The following is a 27,539-nucleotide window of genomic DNA, read 5'->3' as shown; positions in this document are numbered from 1 at the left end:
TGTTTAACACAGTGTTTATGCATGCTGACGTTACTGCTAGACCCTACAGAGTGGAAGACTTCAGGGACACATAGCTTCATCTTGGTGTGCTGGCCGACGTTATCACGTTAGGGGCGTACCAGATGAACCACGTCTGGGCTATCACCCTCAAGGACGCTGCGGCTACGGAGAAACTACTTGCTGCGAAGGACGTGAAGGTTAAAGAACACAAGTGCCTGATAGACGACCCTAATGACCGAGGTATTCGCTTCAAGATTCACTGGCTGCTCCACGGTGTTGCTGACGAGGATGTGCGTGCCGCGCTATCGCCGTACGGGAAGGTGGTCGACGTGTCAAGGGAAAAGTGGCGTGCGCATGGCGTTCTCGACAAGGGCTCTACGACCCGTACGGTTACCTTGAAGTTGGGGCCGGGTTTCAAGATCGACGACATACCGCACCAAATCAAGGTGGCCGGTGAACCTGCGCTAATTGTTGTACCAGGCAGGGCCCCACTTTGCCTCCGCTGCAAATCTAGTGGGCATATCCGCAGAGACTGCCAGGTGCCACGTTGTGCGCTTTGCCGACGGTATGGCCATGAGGACTCCCAATGTGCGAAAAGCTACGCAAGTGCTGCAGGATCCTTGAGGGGTGATGACACGTCAGAGCACGTCATGGACGAAGCTGATGCCCAAGAAACGGCGGGAGGTCAAACCTCAAGCGTCGAGGCGTCTTCTGGGCCGACCACGGTAGACGGGGCAGACAACAGCAAGTCTTCCGAAGAAGAGTTCCCACCCCTCTCCCAAGGTACGGATGTGAAAGCTGAGCCTAACAAGAACACCGAGGACGCTACCGAAGACGCCGAGGCGAGGCGTGACGTCCATACACGCGGAAGACGCCGCGTGTATGGACGTCACGGAAGCACCAAGCTCTGGTGTGGCAGCAAAGCAGGCTCACGAGGATACCAACGATACAACGGCGAACACCGACGGCGAAGGGCAACCACCAACCAAGGCGGCTATCGTTCTGCGGCCCTCACTGAGACCTCGACCGAACGTGGCCACCGGTAGAAGTGTGGCGGCAACGCCGCCTACGCCGCCAACGTAGCGTAAGATCTGCCATGGCACGACGCCCTGGCATGCGGCTTTTTGCTGAGAGAACCACCACGATTCCCAGCCTTTCTTCATAGTCACTATGGCTTCTATTCCTAAATTGCTACGTATTGCGACGATTAACGTCCGAGGGCTTGCGTCTAAACGAAAACAGAGTCAGCTGTACCGATTGGTGACAGAGTTTGACCTCGACATTGTGGCGATACAGGAAACTAAAGTTGATGGTGAAGTAGAGACTGGGAACATGGTTCGACGTTTTACGTTGTCTTATGACGCTGTGGTTAGCCATGCTGTAGGGACGTCAGCAGGTTGTTGCCGTCTTTTGCGCCAGAGCTTGGGCTTATCAATACACGCGACATTAAGTTGTCACTCAGGGAGGCTCATCATCTGCGATTTTCTTTTTGCCGCTAAGGAGTGGCGTATGATTTGTGTGTATGCACCTAACAATGCGGAAGAGAGGCGAACCTTATTCGAGCGTGTTAATCAATACTGTGACTGCCAGAAACTTGTCATTATTGCCGGTGATTTCAACTGTGTGCTTTCTGCAGCAGATAAAACTAGCAGACGAGATTTTAATGACATAAGCACTGTTATTCTTAGAGAAATTGTGAATGATGGTGGTATGGAAGATGTAGGGCAATGTTTGGAAGGTACGCGAACCGTCCAATTTACTCACTTTCAAGGATCGAGTCATGCCCGATTGGATAGAATATATGCGTCTTTGGATATTATACCTTTGTGTCAACAGTATCATGTTACGCCAGTCTCCTTTAGCGATCACTGCTTAGCTTATTTTACTATAGCAAGTCTAGAAGACTCAAGGAATAATTTTAATTGGCAGTTATGGAAACTGAATTGTAAGCTGATGAATGACGATGTTTTTGTGAAGCAAGTAACTGATTTATTTAAAAAACTCAAGGAAAACAACAATATTCCTTGGGGAGAAAGATGGGAATTATTAAAGAATCAGGTTAAAATAAAAGCACTGGAACGTTCAAGTGCAGTAGCTAGAGAAGCAAGTTTTCAAGAAAAAAACACTACGCACGAAAATTCAACTGCTACTTAATCAAGAATCGCTCAGACCGGGTGAATTTATGGACGGTATACGAGTGGTGAAGCGCAAGCTGGAGCTTATCGATACCGAACGGTACCGTGGTGCCTTAATACGCGCAAGAGCTGAAAGGCTGATAAGCGGAGAATCGCCGACGAAAAGAGCGTTGGGGGCGGAAAAGTGGCATGCGCGAAGGCAGCAAATAGTAGAAATTGAACGTGCAGGTGTGATCACTAAGGATACTGACGAAATTGTTAGAACGTTTTCGGAGTACTATCGTGCGTTGTTTGCTCGCAGCGTAGTTGATATCGACCTTTTCAAACGTGAGTTTGTTTCCTTGATGACACGGTTGGACGATGTGACAAGAGAAGCTTTGGAGCAGCCCATCACAAATGAAGAGGTGGATTTTGCGATAGAAAACATGAACTTGGGGAAACCGCCGGGTCCAGATGGCCTTGGTGCAGCGTTTTATAAAACATTTAAGGGAACAGTCTCTCCAATTCTAACGCGTATTTATAACGAAGCTTAAGAGCTTAAGTCGCTACCTCCATCTTTTGTTACTGCGCATACGATTATTATACCTAAATCTGATGATACAGTAAAATTACGAAATGTAACTGCCTATCGACCCATTAGCTTGACAAACAGTGATTATAAATCTTCATGAAAGTGTTAGCTAAGAGATTACAAACTGTTATCTCGGAAATTGTAGGGAAGCATCAGACATACGGCATTAAAGGGCGCTCCATCACTACGAACACTCACGTGGCGCGTTCTATTCTGGAATGTTGTGATGTCACGGGTGCTGGAGTAGCCATGCTACAGATAGACTTCGAGAAGGCGTTTGATAGGGTTCCCCATGACGCTCTCTTGTGTGTACTAGACCATGTAAATGTAGGCCATGTTATTAGAGAAGGCGTCGCGATGGCGTACAGCTCGTGCATGGCGCAGTTAATAGTGAATAAAGTGGTTGGTGAACGCATACCAGTGCTACGATCTCTGCGCCAGGGATGCCCAATATCAGCATTGTTGTTTTGTTTGTACATCGAATCCTTTTGTCTACATGTTATTGCAAGCGAGCATATACGTGGGTTCAAACTGCAACAGGTAGAAGTGAGGTTGCTGGCCCATGCCGACGACATTGCCGCTTTTTGTACGGATTATGATAGTGTTCTGCATGTTATTAAAACTCTGGAAAGGTTTTGTCTTTCAAGTGAAGCTGCGTGAACTGGGGAAAGTCTCTGGGGTTTTGGCACGGCTATTGGCCGTCTAAGCCAGACACTTTCACGAATTTAAGATTCGTGACCACTCCTGTTAAATATTTGGGAGTGCCCTTAGAAAATTATCAGGACAGCGAACCTTACTGGCGCAACGAAATTGGCAACTTACGCGAGAAAACCAATAACTGGAATGGCTGGAATCTGTCAGTCTTTGCAAGAGCGACAGTATGCAACTTATTTTTTATAAGTAAGTTGTGGTATGTAATTCAAGTGATACATTGTTCAAGAATGAATGTCCTGAAACTTCACAGAATATTTGCAGTGTTCGTTTGGGGCTCCTCATGGGAGCGAACAAGCAGAACCAATTTGTTTAGGCGAGTCCCTGATTGCGGGTTGGCGTTAGGCCATTTGTATCTACGTCAAATAGTTAATCGGTTTATGTTCTTCAGAGACGTAAAAGATCCCTTCCTTCGAACATTGTGCCAGGTTCGGTTGGGTAATGCCCTACCAGATCTTGTTGTCTCAACGGATCGCATCCACGGATGCATTCGGGGTTATTTGAAAGAGGTTGTTATGTCCACCCGTTTTTTGTGTGTGCGGTTTTCTACAAACTACTTAAGTGATGTGGGTCGGAAAAAGTTATACAGGGACCTGTGTGATGTGGTGTTACCTGTGCCGCTATATAGATCTTTGTACAGTACCTCAAGAGGAAAGGATGTGCTTAAGCGTGTCAAGAAAATGATGGTACCACCAGGCGTCAAAACATTTTTCTTTCGTTTACACACCGGGACACTGACCGTCAAGACATGGATGGCAGAAAGGGGACTTTTTGTGCCCTGGGGAGTACACTGCCAAATATGTAAGCGAGACGAAACTATTGACCATGTGTTTTTAGAGTGTTGGGACGCGGTATTCCTGTGGGACATTCTACAGAGGACCCTTAAGAAAGATTTTCCGCTGCACCCTCAAGGAATCCGATTCTTGGCTATCGATAACGAAGATGGAGTACCTTATGATTTAATTATGCTCATTGTATTGCACAGTGTCTGGAGATGTCGCATGGCCGTCCGAAATGCAGATGTTGACGCCAGAGCAGCTCGCCAATACTTCAAAGAAAGCATTCACAGATATGTAGAAGAACAGAAAGCACGAATACCTGTGCCACACTGGCTGCCTTGTGTAGAATTGCTTTTGAATATGAAATTTATTTAGAATTACTTTCTCCAAGACAGGAGAATCCTTTTAGCATTTGACTATTTTTATGTATTTCAGTCCTGTATTTCTTGTAACTGGCAATAAAGAAAAAAAAAAGCCTCGGTAGCGCAGTAGGCAGCGCGTCAGTCTCATAATCTGAAGGTCGTGAGTTCGATCCTCACCCGGGGCAAAGGCGGAGATGTATTTTTTGCTGCCTTTAGCAATAGTGCTACTCATTTTTCAGGCACTAGAAAAGAAGTGGGTTGCAATCTTGTGCAGTATCATTATTTCGCGACATTTCGCTTTCTCAACGCCGTCTCAACTAGCAGAAATGAAAGTGGGCGTGTCTCCTCGGTGTGTATTGTCCGCCTCGGTAGCGCAGTAGGCAGCGCGTCTGTCTCATAATCTGAAGGTCGTGAGTTCGATCCTCACCCGGGGCAAAGGCGGAGATGTATTTTTTGGTGCCTTTAGCAATAGTGCTACTCATTTTTCAGGTACTAGAAAGGAAGTGTGTTGCAATCTTGTGCAGTATCATTATTTCGCGACATTTCGCTTTCTCAACGCCGTCTCAACTAGCAGAAATTAAAGTGGGCGTGTCTCCTCGGTGTGTATTGTCCGCCTCGGTAGCGCAGTAGGCAGCGCGTCAGTCTCATAATCTGAAGGTCGTGAGTTCGATCCTCACCCGGGGCAAAGGCGGAGATGTATTTTTTGCTGCCTTTAGCAATAGTGCCACTCATTTTTCGGGCACTAGAAAAGAAGTGGGTTGCAATCTTGTGCAGTATCATTATTTCGCGACATTTCACTTTCTCAACGCCGTCTCAACTAGCAGAAATGAAAGTGGGCGTTTCTCCTCGGTGTGTATTGTCCGCCTCGGTAGCACTTTTTTTCCACTTCCGGTCACCGTTGTGTACGGTCGTGGGTAACATGGGCTCCGAAGGAGCGGATTCAGCGGCCCATTCAAGCCGCGGTAACAGGTCTTTTGCTTCAGTCGACCAGGACTACCAAGTTATTCTGCCTCAACTTCCCTCAGGTCAGGTTGTGATGAATACCATCTTTCTTCATGCGGATTTGCGGATGCGGCCATACCGCGTAGAAGACTTTCGTGATGCCATGGAACAGCTTGGTGCGCTCCCCGACGTTATCGCTTTGGGGGCGTACCGGATGAACCACGTTTGGGCCGTGACATTCAAGAACGCTGAAGCCGCAAAGAAAATGTTGTCTAACGGAGACATACAAGTCAAGAATCGCCGATGCCTTGTGGTTAACCCAAACGACCAAGGATTACGACTGAAGTTGCACTGGCTTCTTTATGGCGTCAGCGATGACGAAGTGCGTACGGCCTTGGCACCGTATGGAAAGGTTACAGAAGTCACGAAGGAAAAATGGCGTGTGCGCGGCATTACGGACAGAGCATCTACAACCCGCCAAGTCTCCATGAAACTCAAATCCGGCGTCACTATCGATGACCTACCTCACCAGTTGCGAGTAGGAAATGAACTCGCTCTGGTTGTTGTGCCAAACCGAGCACCATTATGCCTCCGTTGCAACACCACCGGTCACATCCGACGTGACTGTCGAGTGCCTCGCTGTTCGCAGTGTAGGCGCTTCGGTCACACCGACGCGGAATGCGTGACCACGTACGGCAAGCATCACCGGAAAAGCAAAGAAAGACGTGGAGACTGAGCTCATAATGGATGAGGCCGACGCCGAGGAAGCCGCTAGTGACATGCGAAATCAGACAGACTCGAAGGAAGCAAACGAGGCCGTCCCTACCGACGCGTGGAAGGGTGTTTTTCCTGACAACACCACACCCCAGACAAGCGAAGTCTCTTTGACCCGGGAAACGCAGGAGAAGGACGAAGGCAAGGTAGTGGAAGCAGTGTTGGCTGTGGAAGCGCAAGCGGACGCGCAAGTCATGGAAGTTGAATCTGGGGCTTCTGGCAAGAGACCGCGCGACGAAGCAGGCAACGAAGTGGTCAAGCCAAGTGAAAGCAGCGGTGACGAACCGCCCACCAAAACAGTCATGAAGGCCGGCCCTCAAACGAGCAGACGACCGAGCTTCAAACCGAAGCCCACCGTCCCTCCTGACCGCAAAATGGAGGGAACTAGTGCCCTCGTAACGAGGGACAACGCATAACCCAGCAACTCGCCCAGTTACGATTTCCAAGCACCCACCATGGTTTCAAGGCACCTAGCAGCTCAACCACAGTGCTGTAGACCCGCGAACTGCTTGCTGGACGCGACATTGCCCAGCGAAGCAACGATTCAACCGAATACCAGCGCTAAATATCGAGGTAATTTCCATGCGGTCCACCTGTTTTCGGTTTAACCATGGCACTTAACCTTACGAAGCCCCTTCGTCTAGGCACTTTAAACGTTCTTGGTTTGGCAAGCAGAAGACGCCAATACCAAGTAAGCCGGCTTTTCCAAGAAATAATTTAGATATAGTGGCAGTGCAAGAAACAAAGGTGGAAGGCCAGGAACAGACGGATCGCATGGTGCAGCCATTTAGAGCGCAGTATAATGTGTGCGTGTGCCATGCGGTTGGAACTTCGGGAGGCTGCGCTCTCTTTATTCGTAACAGCGTTGGTATTGTAGAGGAACAAGTGACTATATGTGGAGCTGGCCGATTTGTTATACTTGGTTTTTGTTTTGCCGCCTTTAAGTGGCGCATAGTGTGTGTGTATGCTCCAAACGATGAATGTGCACGTAGAGCGTTTTTTGAACAGCTAGAAGAATACCTAAGTGCGAGCGATACGTAATTTTGATGGGAGATTTTAATTGTGTGTGCAGACCACAAGATCACGCAAAAAAAAAACAGCAACGTAAAGATACAAGCGCGCAGTTTTTAAATGTACTTGTAAACGATTATGATTTGGAAGATGTCGGTAGTCTTTTATCGACGGGGAAAACTTCCGTTTATACACACTATCAAGGTGAAAGTCATGCGCGATTAGACCGAGCGTACGTTGCATTACAGCTTGTGCCACTGTGTCAGAGTTACGAAATTAAACACGTATCATTTTCTGATCATAGTCTAGTAATGTTTAACATAGGGGAAAAACGAAAAGAAACGAATTTTAACTGGGATCTTTGGAAATTTAATGCGAAACTGCTTGATGATGAATGCTTTGTGAATGATATAAAAGAAATTATTTGTTCCTCAACGACAGCGCAGACCAATGACTGCATTGAAAGCTGGGAAATTCTCAAAACAAACGTTAAAATGAAAGCGATAGAAACAACAACTGTATTGCGTCGCAAGCAAAAACAAGAAGAAAAAGAATTAATTAGCCAACTAGAATTCTTCATGTGTACAGAGTGTGAAAATGCTGGATCTTGCATGAAGCAGATAAAAGAAATAAAAAGTAAGCTCGAACTTATCGACCAAGAACGATATAAAGGAGCTAAGGTACGAGCGCGGGCGGAACGATTGTGGAATGGGGAAACGCCCACTAAACGGGCGTTAAGTGACGAAAAGAGATACGCTACAAAAAAAGAAATAGAAGTAATAATATATCAAAACGAGGAAACTTCGGAACCTACCATGATAGAACGAGCATTCGTAGCTCATTATCGCGAACTGCTTGGAAGCAAGAAAAAAACTAGAAGAAGGATTTGAGCGAGACTTCCTTAATCTCATGCCACGTTTAGAAAAAATGTCACAGTTTCGCCCTAAGGGCGAAGCAATGAATGCGATAGCAACACAGCAATGTCATACGAAGTAAGGTGAGCGGCTTTGGTAGCAACAACACGCAGAACTGTTGTCGACGCCATCGGCGTTTTGCCCGCGTTAGCTCAAAATGCGTGCGGCGTTGGTGACTGTTGCTGGAGCCTCTGATATAAATAGGCACTTGGTGCCGCAGCTAAACGTCGCCTCCCTTCCCTCCCCCTCCCCCACGGCCTCTCGCGCGTCCGAAGAAGGCGCGTTTGCTCTACATATATGGTGATTGTAAAGGAGAAAAGAGACGCCTACTTCTGCAGCCCTTAAGCGAGCACGGCGCAGAACGCGCGTTTGTTCTCCGCCGTGCGTTCACTCCCCGTGAAAGACGCGCCCCTCGCGCCCTTTCACTCGCACATACAGCGTTCGGCGCGCGGCGACGATTTCATCTCCAAATGACGTCATACGGAACCTCACGGCGACGGCGACGGCGACGGCGACGCCGACGGCAGAAATCTGCTTTTGAGTGTCCATATAATTGCTATCGCAATAAAAGACATTAAAGCAAACCTTGAATTTCCAATTACATTACGAGAGATTGAAGATGCCATCGATGGACTAGGTGCAGGAAAAGCTCCCGGGCCAGATGGCTTAGGAGTGGCCTTCTACAAGGCTTTCAAACATCAGCTTAGCCAATTACTGCATAGTGTTTTCGAGGAAATGTATGCAACACAGCGAACGCCCCCATCTTTCCGAACATCTCATATTGTGCTAATCCCTAAGTGCGAAGACCCGGTTAAACTGTTGTCAGTAAAATCATACAGGCCAATAAGCCTTACAAACTGCGACTACAAAAAAAAGTTGTCGCAGTTTCACCTGAAAGGCGAAGCATCAATTGCGATAGCAAATTTGTAGATAGCTATTCGGAGTAATGATATTAGCTTTATTAGCTGTATAAACTTGGACATGCAGCAGCACCGGCAACGCGCAGAACTGTTGTCGACGCCGTCGGCGTTTTGCCCGCGTTCGCTCAAAATGCCTGCGGCGTTGGTGACTGTTGCCGGAGCCTCTGATATAAATAGGCACTTGGTGCCGCAGCTAAACGTCGCCTTCCTTCCCTCCCTCTCCCCCCCCCCTCCCCCACGGCCTCTCGCGCGTCGGAAGAAGGCGCGTTTGCTCTACATATATGGTGATTGTAAAGGAGGAGACGCCTACTTCTGCAGCCCTTAAGGAAGGACGGCGCAGAACGCGCGTTTGTTCTCCGCCGTGCGTTCACTCCCCATGAAAGAGCGCGTCCCTCGCGCCCTTTCACTCGCACATACAGCGTTCGGCGGCGCGCGGCGACGATTTCATCTCCATTGACGTCATACGGAACCTCACGGCGACGGCGACGGCGACGCCGACGGCAGAAATCTGCTTTTGAGTGTCCATATAATTGCTATCGCAATAATATTTACAAACGTGCTAGCGAAAAGACTTCAAAGTTTCGTAACACAGCTAGTGGGACCACATCAAACATGTGGCATCAAGGGCCGAACAATTTCCACAAATACGCATGTAGCTCGGTGTGTGCTTGAGTGCTGCGATGCCCTCTCCTGTCGGGTTGCAGTGCTGCAACTGCACTTGGAGAAAGCGTTTGACAATGTATCCCATGAAGTACTCTTTTCATTATTAGAATACGTTAATGTCGGCAGAGTGATATTAAATGGAGTTAAAATGGCCTACTCAGAGTGCAGCACGCGGATCATTATAAACAAAAAGTTAAGTGAACCAATCCAACTTCTCTCCAGTGTTCGGCAAGGATGTGCAATTTCATCGTTACTTTTTGATGTTTACTTGGAACCTTTCTGCTTGAGCCTAATTAATAGCCAAAAGTTCGCGGTTTTATGCTTGAAGCGACAGAAGTCAAGGTACTCGCATACGCTGATGACATTGCTGTCTTTTGTCAGGACCAGGAAAGCATCAAAGAGGTGGTTAGGCTGACGGGTAACTTTTGTAAGGAAGCCGGATGCAAGATTAACTGGGAGAAGACCATAGGGTTTTGGCATGGCGAGTGGAGCGAAAAACCTGAATTATTCGCTGGCGTACAATGGACAGCAATGCCAACAACGTACTTAGGTGCCCCTCTACAATGTTATGACGATCCCGAACAATATTGGAAAGAAGAAACAGAGCGGGTGAAAGATAAGATACTGGGATGGCAGGGTCGGAATCTGTCAATGTTTGCACGTGCGACTACTTGTAATCTTTTTTTAGTCGCCAAGTTATGGTATGTGATGCAAGTATTGTTCATGTCCCGGGCTAACCTACAAAAAATTCACAGTTTTTGCAGTGTTTATTTGGGGTGGGAGTTGGGAAAGGACTAGTCGCACTAACCTGTTTTTGTCTGTGAAGAAAGGTGGACTTGGTCTGTCGCACCTCTTTATCAGACAAATTGTGTCACGTTTTATATTTTTAAGGGATCAGTGTGACCCATTTTTGCGCACGGTTATACAAGTTCGCCTGCACAATGCACTACCAGAATTCATTGTTTGTACAAACAAGACCGCGTTACGCGGTGTAAGAGGTTAATGGCACGAAGTTGTTGTTGCTTTTCGTATACTTAAGGCGCGTTTTTCTTTTGAATATTTGAGTATAGTCAAAAGGAAAAACCTGTACAAAGATTTATTGGATGTTATGTCACCTGTTCCCTTGTACAGAAACATATACGCTGGAGGTACTGGACAAGACGTTTTAAAACGAGTCAAAGGAATGCCGATAAAACCCCATGTAAAATCATTCTTCTTCAAGCTCCATACAAACACTTTACCGGTAAAAACGTGGCTACAAGACAAAGGAATCTTCGTACCGTGGACAGTCAACTGCATATTATGCAAAAAACCAGAAACTATGGAACATGTATTTATCGATTGCTGGGATCCAATATTTCATTGGGACATCCTTCAGCGAACTATTAAAAAGGAACTGCCGATTACGCCACATGGAACCCGATTTTTACCTGTTGAGAATGATGGAGACATTCCTTATGACATGATAATGGTTCTGAGCCTCCATAGTATATGGAAAACTAGAATGGCAGTAAGACATGCCGACGTTAACCCTCACACTGTAAGGGAAAATTTTATTGAACATGTAGTGTATATGAGAGAGATTTACCGTGCACAGCCACAGCCACCTGATTGGGTGCGACTGTTTGATGAGTTGATCGCTTTCAAAAAGTTTTGAAACCTTCTGTGTTGTTCACTTCTGTATCATGTAAACAGGCAATAAAGAAAAAAAAATCCGCCTCGGTAGCGCAGTAGGCAGCGCGTCAGTCTCATAATCTGAAGGTCGTGAGTTCGATCCTCACCCGGGGCAAAAGCGGAGATGTATTTTTTGCTGCCTTTGGCAATAGTGCTACTCATTTTTCCGGCACTAGAAAACAAGCGGGTTGCAATCTTGTGCAGTATCATTATTTCGCGACATTTCACTTTCTCAACGCCGTCTCAACTAGCAGAAATGAAAGTGGGCGTGTCTCCTCGGTGTGTATTGTCCGCCTCGGTAGCGCAGTAGGCAGCGCGTCAGTCTCATAATCTGAAGGTCGTGAGTTTGATCCTCACCAGGGGCAAAGGCGGAGATGTATTTTTTGCTGCCTTTAGCAATAGTGCTACTCATTTTTCCGGCACTAGAAAACAAGCGGGTTGCAATCTTGTGCAGTATCATTATTTCGCGACATTTCACTTTCTCAACGCCGTCTCAACTAGCAGAAATGAAAGTGGGCGTGTCTCCTCGGTGTGTATTGTCCGCCTCGGTAGCGCAGTAGGCAGCGCGTCAGTCTCATAATCTGAAGGTCGTGAGTTCGATCCTCACCCGGGGCAAAGACGGAGATGTATTTTTTGCTGCCTTTAGCAATAGTGCTACTCATTTTTCCGGCACTAGAAAACAAGCGGGTTGCAATCTTGTGAAGTATCATTATTTCGCGACATTTCACTTTCTCAACGTCGTCTCAACTAGCGGAAATGAAAGTGGGCGTGTCTCCTCGGTGTGTATTGTCTGCCTCGGTAGCGCAGTAGGCAGCGCGTCAGTCTCATAATCTGAAGGTCGTGAGTTCGATCCTCACCTGGGGCAAAGGCGGAGATGTATTTTTTGCTGCCTTTAGCAATAGTGCTACTCATTTTTCAGGCACTAGAAAAGAAGTGTGTTGCATCGATTGTGTCCTATCGTTGTATGAAGAATGTACCAACTAGCCCAACAACAAGTTTTATTAAAAAAAAAGTGTGTTGCAATCTTGTGCAGTATCATTATTTCGCGACATTTCACTTTCTCAACGCCGTCTCATCTAGCAGAAATGAAAGTGGGCGTGTCTCCTCGTGTGTATTGTCCGCTTCGGTAGCGCAGTAGGCAAGCGCGTCTGTCTCATAATCTGAAGGTCGTGAGTTCGATCCTCACCCTGGGCAAAGGCGGAGATGTATTTTTTGCTGCCTTTAGCAATAGTGCTACTCATTTTTCAGACACTAGAAAAGAAGTGTGTTGCAATCTTGTGCAGTATCATTATTTCGCGACATTTCACTTTCTCAACGCCGTCTCAACTAGCAGAAATGAAAGTGGGCGTGTCTCCTCGTGTGTATTGTCCGCCTCGGTAGCGCAGTATTTCTACTTCCGGCCACCGCAGTGAACGGACGTGTGATGACGGGCTCCGTAGGAGCGGCTTCAGCGGCCATGCCTGGCCGCGGTAACAGGGCTACCGAAGAGGAAAGTTCATACCCGGTTGTTTTGCCAGGACTGCCTACAGGGGTTTCGTTGTAAATACTGTTTTTTTGCACGCCGATATCAGGGCCCGCCCGTATCGGGTCGAGGATTTCCGGGACACGTTAGCTCAGCATGAACTGCTCGCCGATGTTATCGCCCTGGGGGCGTATCGGATGAGCCACGTCTGGGCCGTTACTCTTAAGGATTCTGAAGCGGTAACGAAGATTGTCAGCGTCGGTGAGGTACTTGTGAAAGGAAACCGCTGCCTGGTGATTGATCCCGCGAACCAGGACGTGCGACTCAAGCTTCACTGGCTGCTGCACAACGTGCCGGACGAAGACGTACGAGCCGCCTTTGCGTCATACGGGAAAGTCACCGAAGTTTCCCGGGAGCGTTGGCGTGTGCGGGGCATGTCAGAGAAGGGCTCCACAACGAGGCTCGTCACACTTAAGCTGAAAGCTGGCGTGAAGCTCGACGACTTGCCGCACCAGCTCAACGTTAGCGGTGAGTTGGCGCTCGTCGTCGTCCCAGGTAGGCCTCCGTTATGCCTTCGCTGTCGTAATACGGGCCACATCCGTAAAGATTGTCGGGTCCCACGTTGCGGAGCCTGCCGACGGTTCGGCCAAGAATAGGGCCAATGTGCCCGCACTTATGCGAGCATCGCTGGCCCCGGTACAAGTGAAGACTCGTCTGAGCTGCTAATGGACGAGGCGGATGCGGAGGATGCAGCCCGTGAAACTGGGCAACCAGCGACGCGGGATAGGCCTACGTTGACGCCACTGACGAAGCAGAGTGCGACGACGTCCAATGCAGTAGCGGCGGCCGTGCAAGTGCAACGTGAGGTTCAGCCGGAATACGACGGCACGCTAGAGGATAAGACGACAGCTGCGGACAAAACTCCCGACAACGTGGAGCCTAGGAACCCCGAGACCATGGATTTCAGCCAGGAGGCTGCCGCTCTGACAGCTGGGAAGCACTCCCGCGAGGAGTTAGTCGGTGAAAAGCAAGAGCCGGGTGGTGGCAGTGACGAGCCGCCACCGAAAACCCCAGCAATTCGGCGCTCTACCCTAAAACCGCGGCCCAATTAACTTAGCGGCCGAGACACGGCAGGCGGACAGACCGCCTCCGTAGTCTTGCAGTGTATTCCTGTGCGTGTGTGAGTGGGTGCATGTGGTTTTCTTTCCCGGTTGTGGCGGCAAGTGTATCCACTAGACGGTGTGCACTGCTTTGGAACTGCCGGCAAAGGAATAATGCCTGCCGTTTTTCCCGACGCCTCCACACGGACTCGAGGAATGGCGACGCCGTACAGTGCTCCCTGTGGAATCAAGTATGGTGTGCAATGTATGTCACCGGCCTTTTTTCCTAGCGCATGGCGACGAAACTTGACGTAGCATTACGCGTAGCGACTCTCAATGTCAGGGGCCTTGGCGCTCGAAGGCGTCAATGTCAAGTTAATCGTCTTCTCGCTGACAACGATCTGGACATTGTAGCCGTCCAAGAGACGAAGATCGACAGCGAGGAATCTGCTGAGCGTATGGTGTCCACATTTCGTGCACACTTCAATGTCTGCGTTTGCCATTCTGTTGGCACATCGGGTGGGTGCGTCCTGTTTCTCCGCAATAGTTTAGGAATCATCGTGGAGTCAATTTTTTCTTGTCCGAGTGGTCGCCTTCTCATAGCAGACTTTTTGTTTTCGAAGTTATGTTGGCGCATTATATGCGTGTATTCACCAAATGTAGACTCCGAACGCCGCGTTTTTTTTAACCGTCTAGAGTCCTACATCGTTTGTGACAAACTGCTTTTGCTTGTGGGCGATTTCAACTGTGTGTGTGCCGCTGTCGATAGAGTGAAGTGTACGCCTGTGCGTGATAGGAGCGCACAATTGTTAAACGGTCTGGTTCATGACAATGGCTTAGAGGATATTGGCAGCATATTCACCTACGGGAACAGACCGCAATACACGCACTTTCAATGAGATAGCCATGCCAGACTGGATAGGATTTACGCATCCGTTGAGCTTGTACCCCTTTGCACAGATTACAAAGTTGAACCTGTGGCTTTTAGCGATCATTGCCTGGTGATCGCAAGTTTTGGTGCGAAAGAAAGGAGTACGCGCTTCAACTGGAATCTCTGGAAATTAAACGCTAAACTCTTGGAGGACGAGGGATTTGTAAAGGACATTGAAGATGAAATGCAGAAGCTGCTCGAGGAGCGGTCCAGTATCTTTGCGGTTCAGTGGGAAGACTTCAAGGAGTGGCTAAAAAGTAAAGCCATAGAAAAGAGCTGCTTCAACTGACACAAAGAAAAGCAAGAGGAAAAAGCAGCGCGCGAGCAACTGCAGTTCTTAATAAGCATGGAGAGTACCGAGCCTGGAAAATATGCGAAAAATATAAGGGATGTGAAAAGCCAGCTTGAAAGATTAGACAGTGATAGGTACAAATCAGCAGTTATACGCGCAAGAGCACAGAAACTGTGGGCCGGTGAAACACCAACGAAGCGAGCTTTAACAGATGAAAAACGATACGCTTGCCAGAAACAAATCAGGCAGATAAGAAACGGTGATGAAATTTCAAACGATGCTAATGTAATCCAGCAGGTATTTAAAGTGTACTTCAGCGACCTTCTTGGCCATGCGAGAGAGATGGGTGATGCTTTCTGTTCTGATTTTTTGTCTCTCCTGCCAAGACTTGAGGACGATGTAAAGGAGCGTCTTGAGATGCCCATATCGGAAAACGAAATTGAAGCTGCAATAGAAGACCTACAGAATGGTAAAGCTCCAGGACCTGATGGGCTTGGTGCCGAGTTTTACAGAACATTTAAGCCCATAGTCGCTCAGTTACTATTACGAGTCTTGACTGAGGCGTATGAACGAAAGCAAGTACCACTGTCATTCACCACGTCGCACATAGTGTTGATCCCAAAATCAGATGACCCAGAGAAGCGTTTGTTGGTGGGGTCCTATCGCCCGATCAGCCTCACCAACGTTGATTACAAAATATACATGAAGGTCCTAGCGAAGAGATTACAGGGCGTGATAACGAAATTGGTTGGACCGCATCAGACTTGCGGAATCAAGCGACGTAGCATTGCCACAAATGTACATGTCTCACGTACAGTATTGGAATGCTGTGATGCGCTGGGGGATCGAATTGCAATGATGCAACTAGATCTGGCAAAAGCCTTTGATCGCGTCTCACATGATGTTATTTTTTGCATACTAGAGCACGCTAACGTAGGACGGGTGATCATAGAAGGCGTCAGAATGGCGTATGCAAACTGCACTACGCGCATCATTGTAAATGGGGACCTCTCCGACAAGCTGGTAGTGCGTGCATCAGTAAGGCAGGGATGCCCATTGTCGCCCCTTCTGTTTGCGGCATACCTAGAACCACTCTGTTTGGCTGTAATCAAGAGTGAACGCATCTCAGGCTTTCGTTTACAGTCAGCACATGTCAAAATCCTCGCTTATGCGGATGACATTGCAGTATTCTGTTCAAACAGAGACAGTATTACTGAAGTGATCAGCGTGGTTGATGAATTTTGCAAGCAAACGGGCTGCCTGATAAACTGGGATAAGAGCTCTGGTTTTTGGCATGGTGACTGGGAAACGATGCCCGATCTTTTCGCGCGACTGCGATGGTCTTGTCTGCCAACGCAGTATCTCGGTGTCCCCCTTCAGTATTATCGGGATCCAAGTGAATGTTGGAATGAGCAAGTGTCAAGGGCGAGGGAGAAAGCAGATGCATGGCAGGGTAGGCCGTTATCAATGTTTTCGCGCGCCTCCGTCTGCAACCTTTTCCTTGTATCCAAAATATGGTACATTATGAATGTTTTGTGTGCAACGCGGGCCAGTATTCAAAAGATACACCGTGTTTTTGCAGTTTTTATTTGGGCGTCTAACTGGGAGAGAACCAGTCGTACCAACTTGTTTGTTTCTGTTAAGGAGGGAGGGCTTGGCCTTGTGCACTTATTTCTGCGTCAAGTTGTGTCGCGTTTTATATTCCTCCGAGATCAAAGGGATACTTTTCTGAGGACTGCTATCCAAGTAAGGCTGCAGAGACATCTCCCAGAAATCCTTGTGTCATCGTGTGAGAGTATGTATGGGGCTATCAGTGGGTATATGCGAGAGGTTGTACTTTCTTTCCGGCTATTGCATGTGCGTTTTTCCATGGAGTATTTGTGCAATGTTTCGAGACGAAATCTGTATAAGAATCTTGTGGACACAATGTTGCCGATTCCTATTTATCGTTTACCTCACCGTGGAGGCCCAGGGTAAGATGTTCTGAAGCGAGTTAAGAGAATGCCGGTTAACCCATCCGTGAAATCCTTTTTCTTTAAGTTACCCTCTAACACACTTCCTGTTAAGACGTGGCTGCATGAAAAGGGGATTTTCGTCCCATGGACGATTAACTGCCTGTTATGCAAAAAGCCTGAGACAGTAGAACATGTGTTCCTTGACTGCTGGGACCCAATTTTTCATTGGGATGTCCTCCAGCGAACCGTCAAAAAAGATTTTCCCCTGGACCCATATGGCATCAGGTTCTTGCCCATCGCAAATGAAGCAGAAGTACCATTTGACCTAATCATGCTTTTGGGCCTCCACAGTCTGTGGAAGACGCGAATGCAAGTGCGACATGCAGATGTTAACGTCCGTTCGACGCGCGAAAACTTTATTGAAAGTGTTGTGGCCCTTAGGGAAGTGTATCGGGCGCAAGCTGAACCGCCCGAATGGATTTCTGTACTCGATGACTTGGCTGTAATGAAAAGATTTTAATCCCTCCTACGTCAGCCAAAGTAGGCTGATGTTTTTATCATTTGTATTCTGTTGTTTTGCTTGTCACAATCCGCAATAAAGAAAAAAAAAGCCTCGATAGCGCAGTAGGCAGCGCGTCAGTCTCATAATCTGAAGGTCGTGAGTTCGATCCTCACCTGGGGCAAAGGCGGAGATGTATTTTTTGCTGCCTTTAGCAATAGTGCTACTCATTTTTCAGGCACTAGAAAAGAAGTGTGTTGCAATCTTGTGCAGTATCATTATTTCGCGACATTTCACTTTCTCAACGCCGTCTTAACTAACAGAAATGAAAGTGGGCGTGTCTCCTCGTGTGTATTGTCCGCCTCGGTAGCGCAGTAGGCAGCGCGTCTGTCTCATAATCTGAAGGTCGTGAGTTCGATCCTCAACTGGGGCAAAGGCGGAGATGTATTTTTTGCTGCCTTTAGCAATAGTGCTACTCATTTTACAGGCACTAGAAAAGAAGTGTGTTGCAATCTTGTGCAGTATCATTATTTCGCGACATTTCACTTTCTCAACGCCGTCTCAACTAGCAGAAATGAAAGTGGGCGCGTCTCCTCGTGTGTATTGTCCGCCTCGGTAGCGCAGTAGGCAGCGCGTCTGTCTCATAATCTGAAGTTCGTGAGTTTGATCCTCACCTGGGGCAAAGGCGGAGATGTATTTTTTGCTGCCTTTAGCAATAGTGCTACTCATTTTTGAGGCACTAGAAAAGAAGTGTGTTGCAATCTTGTGCAGTATCATTATTTCGCGACATTTCACTTTCTCAACGCCGTCTCAACTAGCAGAAATGAAAGTGGGCGTGTCTCCTCGGTGTGTATTGTCCGCCTCAGTAGCGCAGTAGGCAGCGCGTTAGTCTCATAATCTGAAGGTCGTGAGTTCGATCCTCACCCGGGGCAAAGGCGGAGATGTATTTTTTGCTGCCTTTAGCAATCGTGCTACTCATTTTTCCGGCACTAGAAAACAAGCGGGTTGCAATCTTGTGCAGTATCATTATTTCGCGACATTTCACTTTCTCAACGCCGTCTCAACTAGCAGAAATGAAGGTGGGCGTGTCTCCTCGGTGTGTATTGTCCGCCTCGGTAGCGCATTCTGCTTCCGGCTTCCGAGCTTAACGGATCGCGGTATCATGGGCTCCACTGGAGCGGCTAATGCGGCAGTCAGCCGCGGCAACAGGCTTTTGACTGAGGATGATAAGGGCTACCAGATTATTTTGCCACGACTACCAACAGGACGCATCGTATTAAATACGGTTTTTTTGCACGGCGACGCTCGTGTTCGCCCGTTCCGTGTAGAAGATTTTCGGGACGCGCTTCAGGCTGTTGGTATGCTCTCGGGCGTCGTCGCCCTTGGAGCGTACCAAATCAACCATGTGTGGGCGGTGACGATGAACACAGCCGAGGCTTCCAAAAAGCTGGCGGCGCTGAAGGAGCTGCAGGTCAAGGGGCGTCGCTGCCTGGTGATCGACCCGAAGGAACAACAGGTGAAGCTGCGTCTCTACTGGCTTCTGCACGGTGTTGAAGACGAGGACGTGAAGACGGTGTTGGCCTCCTTTGGCCAAGTGACCGAAGTGACCCGCGAGCGCTGGCGAGTGGATGGCGTCTCTGACAAGGGCTCAATGACCCGAGCAGTGCTACTGCAGCTCAAGTCTGGGATGAAGGTCGACGACTTGCCCCATCAGATACGCGTCGCCGGCGAACTCGCGCTTGTGGTCGCCCCAGGTCGCCCTATGCAGTGTCTGCGCTGTCGGGGTTCTGGCCACGTACGACGAGAATGTAAGGTTCCCCGTTGCTCCAGGTGCAGGCTTTTCGGCCACGCCGACGCGGACTGTGTACGCTCTTACGCAGTAGCCGCGGGTTCGGCAGAGAGCGAGCCTTTGACATCAGAGCACATGATGGACGTCATCGAGGCGGAGGACGTGGCCAAGGGAGCCGGAAGCGGCAACGCGGCGGCAGAAACGAGCGAGACGACCACCCCGACGAAAGGAGGATGGCATGATGTCCCTACCCCCACGGAGCCAGCAGCAACTCTCGGGAGCGTGACGGAGACCCCGGCAGAGAACGAGAGCCCCCAGCAGGATACTGACGCTACTCTGGCAGCAGAAGATAGCACGACCCCCACCAACGCCCGCATCGAAGGCGTCTCGGCATCGGTCAAGAGTCGACGGAAAGGCCGGCGGTGACTCTGAGGCTCCGCCCGCTAAGACGTTGTCCGGAAGGCGTTCGACCATCAAGCCTAAGCCGAACCTGGAGGCCGACCGTAGGCCAGCCGCGAAGCCGACCCCAGACGAAGTCGACCGACGGCCACCGGATGGCCACGGAGGCGTCTAGCGGACTGCTAGACGTTAAGGTGAGCACCATGCTCCGGGCCTTCTCCCCCCCCCCCCTTCTTGTATTAGTAATGGCTTCCAACCCGTCGCTTAGCCTCGGCACGCTAAACGTTCGAGGTCTGGCCGCCAAAAGGAAACAGTCAGGTGTACCGAATACTAGTGGACCAGGACCTCGACGTTTCAGCCGTGCAAGAAACCACGGTAGACGGCGAGAAGCAGACCGGGAGCATGGTGCAAAGGTTCACCTATACGTACTATACGGTAGTGAGCCACGCCGTAGGGACGTCGGCTGGATGTGTATTGTTCGTGAAGAAGCTCCCAGGGCTTGTTATGGAAGGTTACTTTTCATGCACCTCTGGCCGTCTTATCGTTTGTGACTTCAGCTATTGCGATGTACACTGGCGCGTGTTGTGTGTTTATGCACCTAATACAGTGGAAGAAAGGGCAAATTTCTTTCTTAACCTACAGCATCACCTCTCGGTGCACAAAATGATGGCCTTAGTTGGTGACTTCAATTGCGTATTGAGTGCCCAGGATAGGTCTACGCGATGCATAGTTCATGACAAGAGCAGTGATACCCTGGCACAGATTCTACGCGAATACGAATTGGAGGACATCGCTGAGTGTTTTCGGGGGGACCGAGACGTGAGGTATACTCATTTCCAGGGCAGAAGTCACGCGCGATTGGACCGTATTTATTTGTCAGATGACTTAGTCGAAAAATTCCAGTATTATGCAGTGACTGCAGTATCCTTTTCTGACCACTGCCTGGTAAAATGCAGGGTTGGCCACAAGAAAGAAGGAAGCAAATTTGTGTGGGAACTGTGGAAAATGAATGCGGAGCTGCTACGGGATGACACTTTTAACGAAAAGGTAGTGGCTGCTCTGAACACTTTTGGAAATGACAGTTCCATCAAGTTAGGCGAGGAATGGGAGTTGCTGAAGCAAACTATTAAAATGAAGGCAATCGAAAGGGGTAGCGTACTGCAATATGAAAAGAAGGCAAGAGAAAACGCTTTAAAATCAATGCTGGATAAATTTGCGAAGCTCGAATGCACGCAACCGGGCGCTTATAAAGAAGATATGCGTGCCGTTAAGAAGAAACTTGAGGCGTTTGACGAAGAGCGCTACCGGGGTGCACTGGTGCGCGCGAGAGCAGAAAGGCTGGCATGCGGCGAAATGCCTACGAAAAGAGCGCTGGGATTAGAAAAAAAGCACTCCAGACGCAAGCATATTGAGGCCATCGAACGCGACGGGGTTGAAGTAACCAATAACCATAACATAGGGTGTGCTTTCTTTGAACATTTTCAAAAGCTTTTCGCATTCAGGCCCGTCAATATGCAAGGATTCAAACGCCTATTTTTGGAGCGAATACCGCAATCGTCGAGCGAAGTAAAAGATACGTTAGAACAACCAATAACAGAAAACGAAGTGATGAAAGCTATCGAAGACCTGAACCCTGGCAAGTCACCAGGACCAGACGGTCTTTGTGCAGTTTGGTACAAAACTTTCAAGGACCACCTAGCTCCTAGTCTAACCGCAGTTTTCAATGAAGCATATGAACTGAAAATGCTTCCACCATCCTTTGGCCAGTCCCATACAGTACTAATTCCGAAAACAGAAGAGACCGAAAAGCTCAAGCAACTTTCCTCTTACAGACCCATAGCGCTGACTAACTGCGACTACAAAATATTGATGAAGGTACTGGCACGTCGGGTTCAGTCAGTTATCAAGGATATAGTCGGCCCGCACCAGACGTGCGGCATCCGCGGAAGAACGATTTTGACCAACATTCATAAGATAAAGTGCGTGCTAGAGTGTTGTGACGCCATGTACGATGCAGTGGCGATCCTCCAGCTGGACTTGGAGAAAGCGTTTGATTGCGTTTCGCATGAGATCTTGCTTACCATCCTGAAACATGTCAATTTTGGCCGCATAATCACTGAGGGGGTGACCATGGCGTACCGGAGCTGCTGTACGAGACTTATAATTAATCAGACATTGGGGGCCCCCATTAATGTGAAGCGCTCCGTTCGCCAGGGTTGTCCACTCAGCCCACTCTTGTTTTGTGTTTACCTAGTAACTTTGTGTCAGGCTATAATCCAAAATAATCACATTAACGGATTTCAACTGCAAGCAGCAGAGGTCAAGTTATTGGCTTATGCTGACGATGTGGCTGTATGCTGCAAAGATACGCAGAGTGTGTTGAATACTGTTAGTATCGTCAGAAGGTTTGGTGAAGTCACTAATAGCTTTGTGAACTGCCAGAAATGTTTGGGTTTTTGGCATGGAAGGTGGGCGTCTACCCCAGACCACTTTTCGAACGTAAGCTGGGTTACGACACCAGTTAAGTACCTTGGCGCACCCCTTGATGCCTACAAGGACAGTAGCGAATACTGGAAGGAGCGGACAAAGGAAATAAAAGAAACAGCGGACAAATGGAACGCGGGCTACTTGTCAATATTTGCGAGAGCTACAGCATGCAACATGTTTCTTGTCACAAAGATCTGGTACGTAATGCAGGTCCTACAGTGTTCTCGGATTAATGTGCAGAAACTGCACCGCGTGTTCGCTGTTTTCGTGTGGGCATCAAGCTGGGAGCGATGCAGCCGAGATAATCTATTCCGGCGTGTTAAAGATGGCGGTCTTGGGTTGGCGCACCTCTTCTTGCGTCAACTCGTGAACAGGTTCTTTTTCTTTCGCGATACGACTGACCCTTTTCTGCGCACCGTTATCCAAATGAGACTATCACGAGCCCTTCCCGAGTTTGTTGTTGGTACCGAAACAATGACAGGTCCAGTTCGTGGTTTCTTCCGGGAAATAGTTGATAGTCTTTCTTTTCTGCGTGCTCGTTTTTCAAATGCATATTTGTGGACTGAAAAACGGAAAAAGTTATATCGAGATTTGTGTGATAGTGTTTTGCTTGTACCCATGTACAGAGCCGTGTACAGTGGAGGCCCAGGCCTAGACGTTCTGAAAAGGGTGAGAAAGATGCCAGTGCAACCAGGCACCAAATCGTTCTTCTTTAAATTGCATACCGGTACTTTACACGTTAAAACATTTCTGGAAAAACATAAGTTCTATTTGCCATGGGGAACCAACTGCCTTATTTGTAGAAAACCGGAAAACATAGATCATGTCTTCATCCACTGTTGGGACGGGGTCTATTTCTGGGACGTGTTGCAAAGAACCTTAAAAAAGGAGTTACCGATAGATCCCCAGGGAATCAGGTTTTTGCCTGTAAATGACGACGAAGGTTTCCCGTACGACCTGATCATGCTCACGGGCCTCCACTGTCTATGGCGCTCGAGAATGGCGGGGTACCACTGTGATCCTGATGCCCGACCGGCGCGTGTATACTTCCGTGAATGTATGCAGAGGTACATAGAAGTACAGAAATCACAACAACCTGTTCCTGAGTGGCTGTCCAGGGTTGAAACCCTGACAGAACTCAAGGAATTTTAATAGACAACGTCATGCCGCAGTAGCGGACCGCAACAAATGTATATATTGCTGTTTTTGTATAGTTTTCATTGCAATTTGTGTTGTTCTATGTCGAGGACTGGCAATAAAGAAAAAAAAGCGACATTTCACTTTCTCAACGCCGTCTCAACTAGCAGAAATGAAAGTGGGCGTGTCTCCTCGGTGTGTATTGTCCGCCTCGGTAGCGCAGTAGGCAGCGCGTCAGTCTCATAATCTGAAGGTCGTGAGTTCGATCCTCACCCGGGGCAAAGGCGGAGATGTATTTTTTGCTGCCTTTAGCAATAGTGCTACTCATTTTTCAGGCACTAGAAAAGAAGTGGGTTGCAATCTTGTGCAGTATCATTATTTCGCGGCATTTCACTTTCTCAACGCCGTCTCAACTAGCAGAAATGAAAGTGGGCGTGTCTCCTCGGTGTGTATTGTCCGCCTCGGTAGCGCAGTAGGCAGCGCGTCAGTCTCATAATCTGAAGGGCGTGAGTTCGATCCTCACCCGGGGCAAAGGCGGAGATGTATTTTTTGCTGCCTTTAGCAATAGTGCTACTCATTTTTCAGGCACTCGAAAAGAAGTGGGTTGCAATCTTGGGCAGTATCATTATTTCGCGACATTTCACTTTCTCAACGCCGTCTCAACTAGCAGAAATGAAAGTGGGCGTGTCTCCTCGGTGTGTATTGTCCGCCTCGGTAGCGCAGGGATTCGGCTTTCTGCCGCGCTAGCGAGCGGACGTGTCGAACATGAGCTCCATAGGAGCGGCTTCAGCGGCCCAGCAGGGCCGCGGTAACAGGAATTTTGGTTCAGAAGACCCGGACTATCAAGTTTTGCTGCCTCAACTGCCTACAGGTCGGATTGTTTTAAATACATTGTTTTTACATGCCGATGTACGTGCCAGGCCGTATCGGGTGGAGCATTTCCGCGACGCACTGGCTAGCTTAGGCCTACTGCCGGATGTTATCGCCCTAGGGGCGTATCAAATGAGCCACGTTTGGGCAGTGACTTTCAAGAGCGATGAAGGTGTGAAAAGGCTTGCAAGCGCCAAGGAAGTAAAAGTGAATGAACATCGGTGCATCGTGGTTGATCCAGCCAACCAGGCCCGTGCGGCTGAAGCTGCATTTTATGTTGCACAACGTGGACGGACGAGGACATACGCACGGCACTTTCACCGTTCGGGAAGGTCACGGACGTCTTCCGGGAGAAATGGCGTGTCCACGGAGTGCAAGATAAAGCATCGTCAACGCGTTCGGTGTCGTTGATTTTGAAGACGGGTATGACCGTGGAAGACCTGCCTCATCAACTTCGTGTCGCTGGTGAGCAGGCCTTAGTTGTTGTACCAGGCAGAGCACCACTGTGCCTGAAATGCCGAAACACCGGTCATGTTCGACGTGACTGTCTCGTCCCGAGATGTGCAGTTTGCCGTCGCTGCGGCCATGACGAGACGGAGTGTGTTAAGACCTACGCGTCCGTAACGGGACCGGCGCTTCGGGAGGACGCGGCCGATCTGTTAATTGATGAAGCTGACTTGGACGAGTCTTTCCGCGCGCAATCTCTGCCGGCCAACACAATTGCCAGGCCCACTGAGCAGGCTTCCATAACCTCGAAGGTGGCAACTGTGGTTACTGATCAGAAAACTGCAGTGCAGACAAGTGACGAAAAAGGCAAAGAAGAAATGGCCATAGAACTCGCCACTCCCGGGGCGAGTACAGCAGAGCATGGGCCAGCAACTGCAATGATGGACGTCGCAGACCCGAGTGCCAACTGTGCGGCTACGAAGAGAGCAAGGGACGTAACGAGCACCCAGGAGGAGGACTTGGACAACGAGACCCAAGACGAACCACCGCAGAAAACCCAGGCGAGTCGTCGGGCGTCCATTCGCCCGAAACCGAACATCCCGCCGGACAGACGGACGGCGGCAGAACCGCCTACCTAAGACCTGGCGCCTACTGGGGCGCCCGGACTAGCGACGTCAAGAGATGGGTGCCACTTCAAAATTAGCCTACGCGTACACCGTAAAGGTACGCGTGTGGTTAGAGCGGCTTTTCGTTGAGCATTTGTTTTTGGAAAGTGTTTTACAAAGTGTTGAGATGGTTTGTTTTCCAGCGGCACCTTGCGATCGGCTTGCTTATACAGACTAATGGCGGTGAAATTAGAGACAGCATTCAGAGTGGCCACTTTAAATGTTCGTGGCCTCGGAGCGCGAAGGAGACAGTATCAACTCAGTCGCTTGTGTATGGAGAAGGAACTCGATGTTGTCGCTTTACAAGAAACTAAGGTCGAAACTCAAGAGCAGACCGATCGCATGGTGACGCCTTTCACGGCGCATTACAATGTGTGCGTATGCCATGCTAATGGTACATCAGGCGGGTGCGCGCTGCTTATACGGAAGAGTGCTGGCATTATTGAAGAACGTGTAACTGTATGTCAAACTGGCCGCATGCTCATTGTCGATTTTTCTTTTTCTGGAGCGTCGTGGCGGCTCATATGCGTTTATGCGCCGAACATTGTGAATGACCGACTGTTGTATTTTGAGTATATAGAGCAGTATCTAAAGTGTGACCGCTACATCATATTTCTTGGTGATTTTAATTGTGTGTGTTCTGCGGAAGATCGAATCAGAGGGGAACATGTTCGTGACAAAAGTGCTCTCTTTTTGAGGTCACTAATTGACGACCACAACTTAGAAGATGTGGGTCAAATTTTCACTGACGGTACGATTCCGCAGTACACGCACATTCAAGGAAACAGCCGATCAAGGCTGGACCGAGTGTATGTTTCACTAGATTTGATCCCCCTTTGTAACAGTTATAATGTCACACCACTATCGTTCACGGATCATAGTTTAGTCAGCTTCGTGATGGGGGCAAAAGTTAAAAGAACACGATTCAACTGGAACACGTGGAGATTCAATGAAAAGCTGCTTGATGATGAGCCATTTGTGCGCAGAGTAAAGAAAAAGATATTAGACTTGATGACAAACAAGCATGACAATTTTATGGCTGCATGGGAAGAATTTAAGGTCCAAGTTAAGTTCATTGCGATCGAAAGAGGAAGCAGCCGCCAGCATGAAGAACTGCAGAAACAAAGAGAGCTGCAAAGACAGCTAGAATTTCTTTTGAGCGTACAAAATACGGTTCATGATCAGGTTGCGGAAAATGTAAAGAAAGTAAGACATGAGCTGGAAGTTATTGACGCAGAGCGATACAAAGCTGCAGTTATACGTGCTCGGAGCGAACGGTTATGGATGGGTGAGATGCCAAACAAACGGGCAATGAGCGATGAAAAGCGGCATGCGTCAAGAAACGAGATTAAGCAGATACATTTTCAAAACGAGGTGACGTCAGAAGCTGCCTTAATCGAGAGAGCCTTCGTTGAGCATTTTCGGGAATTGTTCGGCAATGGGACACGCTCTGGACTAGCCTTCGACAGCGAATTCATGAGCGAAATGCCAAGGTTGGAAGACGGTGTTAGAGAAAGCCTTGAAACGCCAATAAGTGTACCCGAGATTGAAAGGGCGATAGATGAGTTGCCGTCAGGAAAGTCGCCAGGGCCAGATGGCCTAGGTGCCAAGTTTTACAAATCATTCAGTCACGAGTTTTCCTGTATCTTGCACAGACTACTCTCAGAAGCGTATGAATTTAAAAAAGTGCCACCCTCATTTCGCATGTCACACGTAGTGTTGATTCCTAAAACCGATGACCGGGAAAAGCTTCTTTTAGTAGGTTCATACAGACCGATAAGTCTGACCAACACAGATTACAAAATCTTTATGAAAGTACTGGCTGGACGATTCCAAAGCGTGATTAAGGAGCTTGTAGGGCCACACCAGACGTGTGGCATTAAAGGCCGCACAATTTTCACCAACACCCACATTGCAAGGAATGTGCTAGAATGTTGTGATGACATTGGGGGTCGGGTGGCGATGTTGCAACTCGACCTTGCGAAGGCCTTCGACCGGGTGTCACATGAGGTGCTTTTCTCTATATTGAAGCACTGCAATGTTGGGAACA

At 48.6% G+C, this 27,539-nt stretch overlaps 12 non-coding genes across 12 annotated transcripts; all 12 read left to right on the top strand.

The window, feature by feature from the left end:
* The first annotated feature begins 4,670 nt into the window (after positions 1–4,670).
* Positions 4,671–4,743, top strand: Trnam-cau (transfer RNA methionine (anticodon CAU)). The gene has a single exon. It is a non-coding gene; the product is annotated as a tRNA-Met (tRNA).
* Positions 4,744–4,920: 177 nt separating this feature from the next.
* Positions 4,921–4,993, top strand: Trnam-cau (transfer RNA methionine (anticodon CAU)). The gene has a single exon. It is a non-coding gene; the product is annotated as a tRNA-Met (tRNA).
* Positions 4,994–5,170: 177 nt separating this feature from the next.
* On the top strand, positions 5,171–5,243 carry Trnam-cau (transfer RNA methionine (anticodon CAU)). Its single transcript has one exon. It is a non-coding gene; the product is annotated as a tRNA-Met (tRNA).
* Positions 5,244–11,498: 6,255 nt separating this feature from the next.
* On the top strand, positions 11,499–11,571 carry Trnam-cau (transfer RNA methionine (anticodon CAU)). The gene has a single exon. It is a non-coding gene; the product is annotated as a tRNA-Met (tRNA).
* Positions 11,572–11,748: 177 nt separating this feature from the next.
* Positions 11,749–11,821, top strand: Trnam-cau (transfer RNA methionine (anticodon CAU)). The gene has a single exon. It is a non-coding gene; the product is annotated as a tRNA-Met (tRNA).
* A 177-nt stretch (positions 11,822–11,998) lies between these two features.
* Positions 11,999–12,071, top strand: Trnam-cau (transfer RNA methionine (anticodon CAU)). Its single transcript has one exon. It is a non-coding gene; the product is annotated as a tRNA-Met (tRNA).
* Positions 12,072–12,248: 177 nt separating this feature from the next.
* Positions 12,249–12,321, top strand: Trnam-cau (transfer RNA methionine (anticodon CAU)). The gene has a single exon. It is a non-coding gene; the product is annotated as a tRNA-Met (tRNA).
* Positions 12,322–17,806: 5,485 nt separating this feature from the next.
* Trnam-cau (transfer RNA methionine (anticodon CAU)) lies at positions 17,807–17,879 on the top strand. The gene has a single exon. It is a non-coding gene; the product is annotated as a tRNA-Met (tRNA).
* Positions 17,880–18,055: 176 nt separating this feature from the next.
* On the top strand, positions 18,056–18,128 carry Trnam-cau (transfer RNA methionine (anticodon CAU)). Its single transcript has one exon. It is a non-coding gene; the product is annotated as a tRNA-Met (tRNA).
* A 426-nt stretch (positions 18,129–18,554) lies between these two features.
* Trnam-cau (transfer RNA methionine (anticodon CAU)) lies at positions 18,555–18,627 on the top strand. The gene has a single exon. It is a non-coding gene; the product is annotated as a tRNA-Met (tRNA).
* A 5,088-nt stretch (positions 18,628–23,715) lies between these two features.
* Trnam-cau (transfer RNA methionine (anticodon CAU)) lies at positions 23,716–23,788 on the top strand. The gene has a single exon. It is a non-coding gene; the product is annotated as a tRNA-Met (tRNA).
* Positions 23,789–23,965: 177 nt separating this feature from the next.
* Positions 23,966–24,038, top strand: Trnam-cau (transfer RNA methionine (anticodon CAU)). Its single transcript has one exon. It is a non-coding gene; the product is annotated as a tRNA-Met (tRNA).
* Positions 24,039–27,539: the final 3,501 nt, after the last annotated feature.

The sequence above is a fragment of the Dermacentor silvarum genome, chromosome 3 (genome assembly GCF_013339745.2).
Source record: "Dermacentor silvarum isolate Dsil-2018 chromosome 3, BIME_Dsil_1.4, whole genome shotgun sequence".
In the NCBI taxonomy this organism is placed as follows: Eukaryota; Metazoa; Arthropoda; class Arachnida; order Ixodida; family Ixodidae; genus Dermacentor; species Dermacentor silvarum.
The sequence above is the reverse complement of the archived record's forward strand: the minus strand, read 5'-3'. Positions and strand labels throughout refer to the sequence as shown.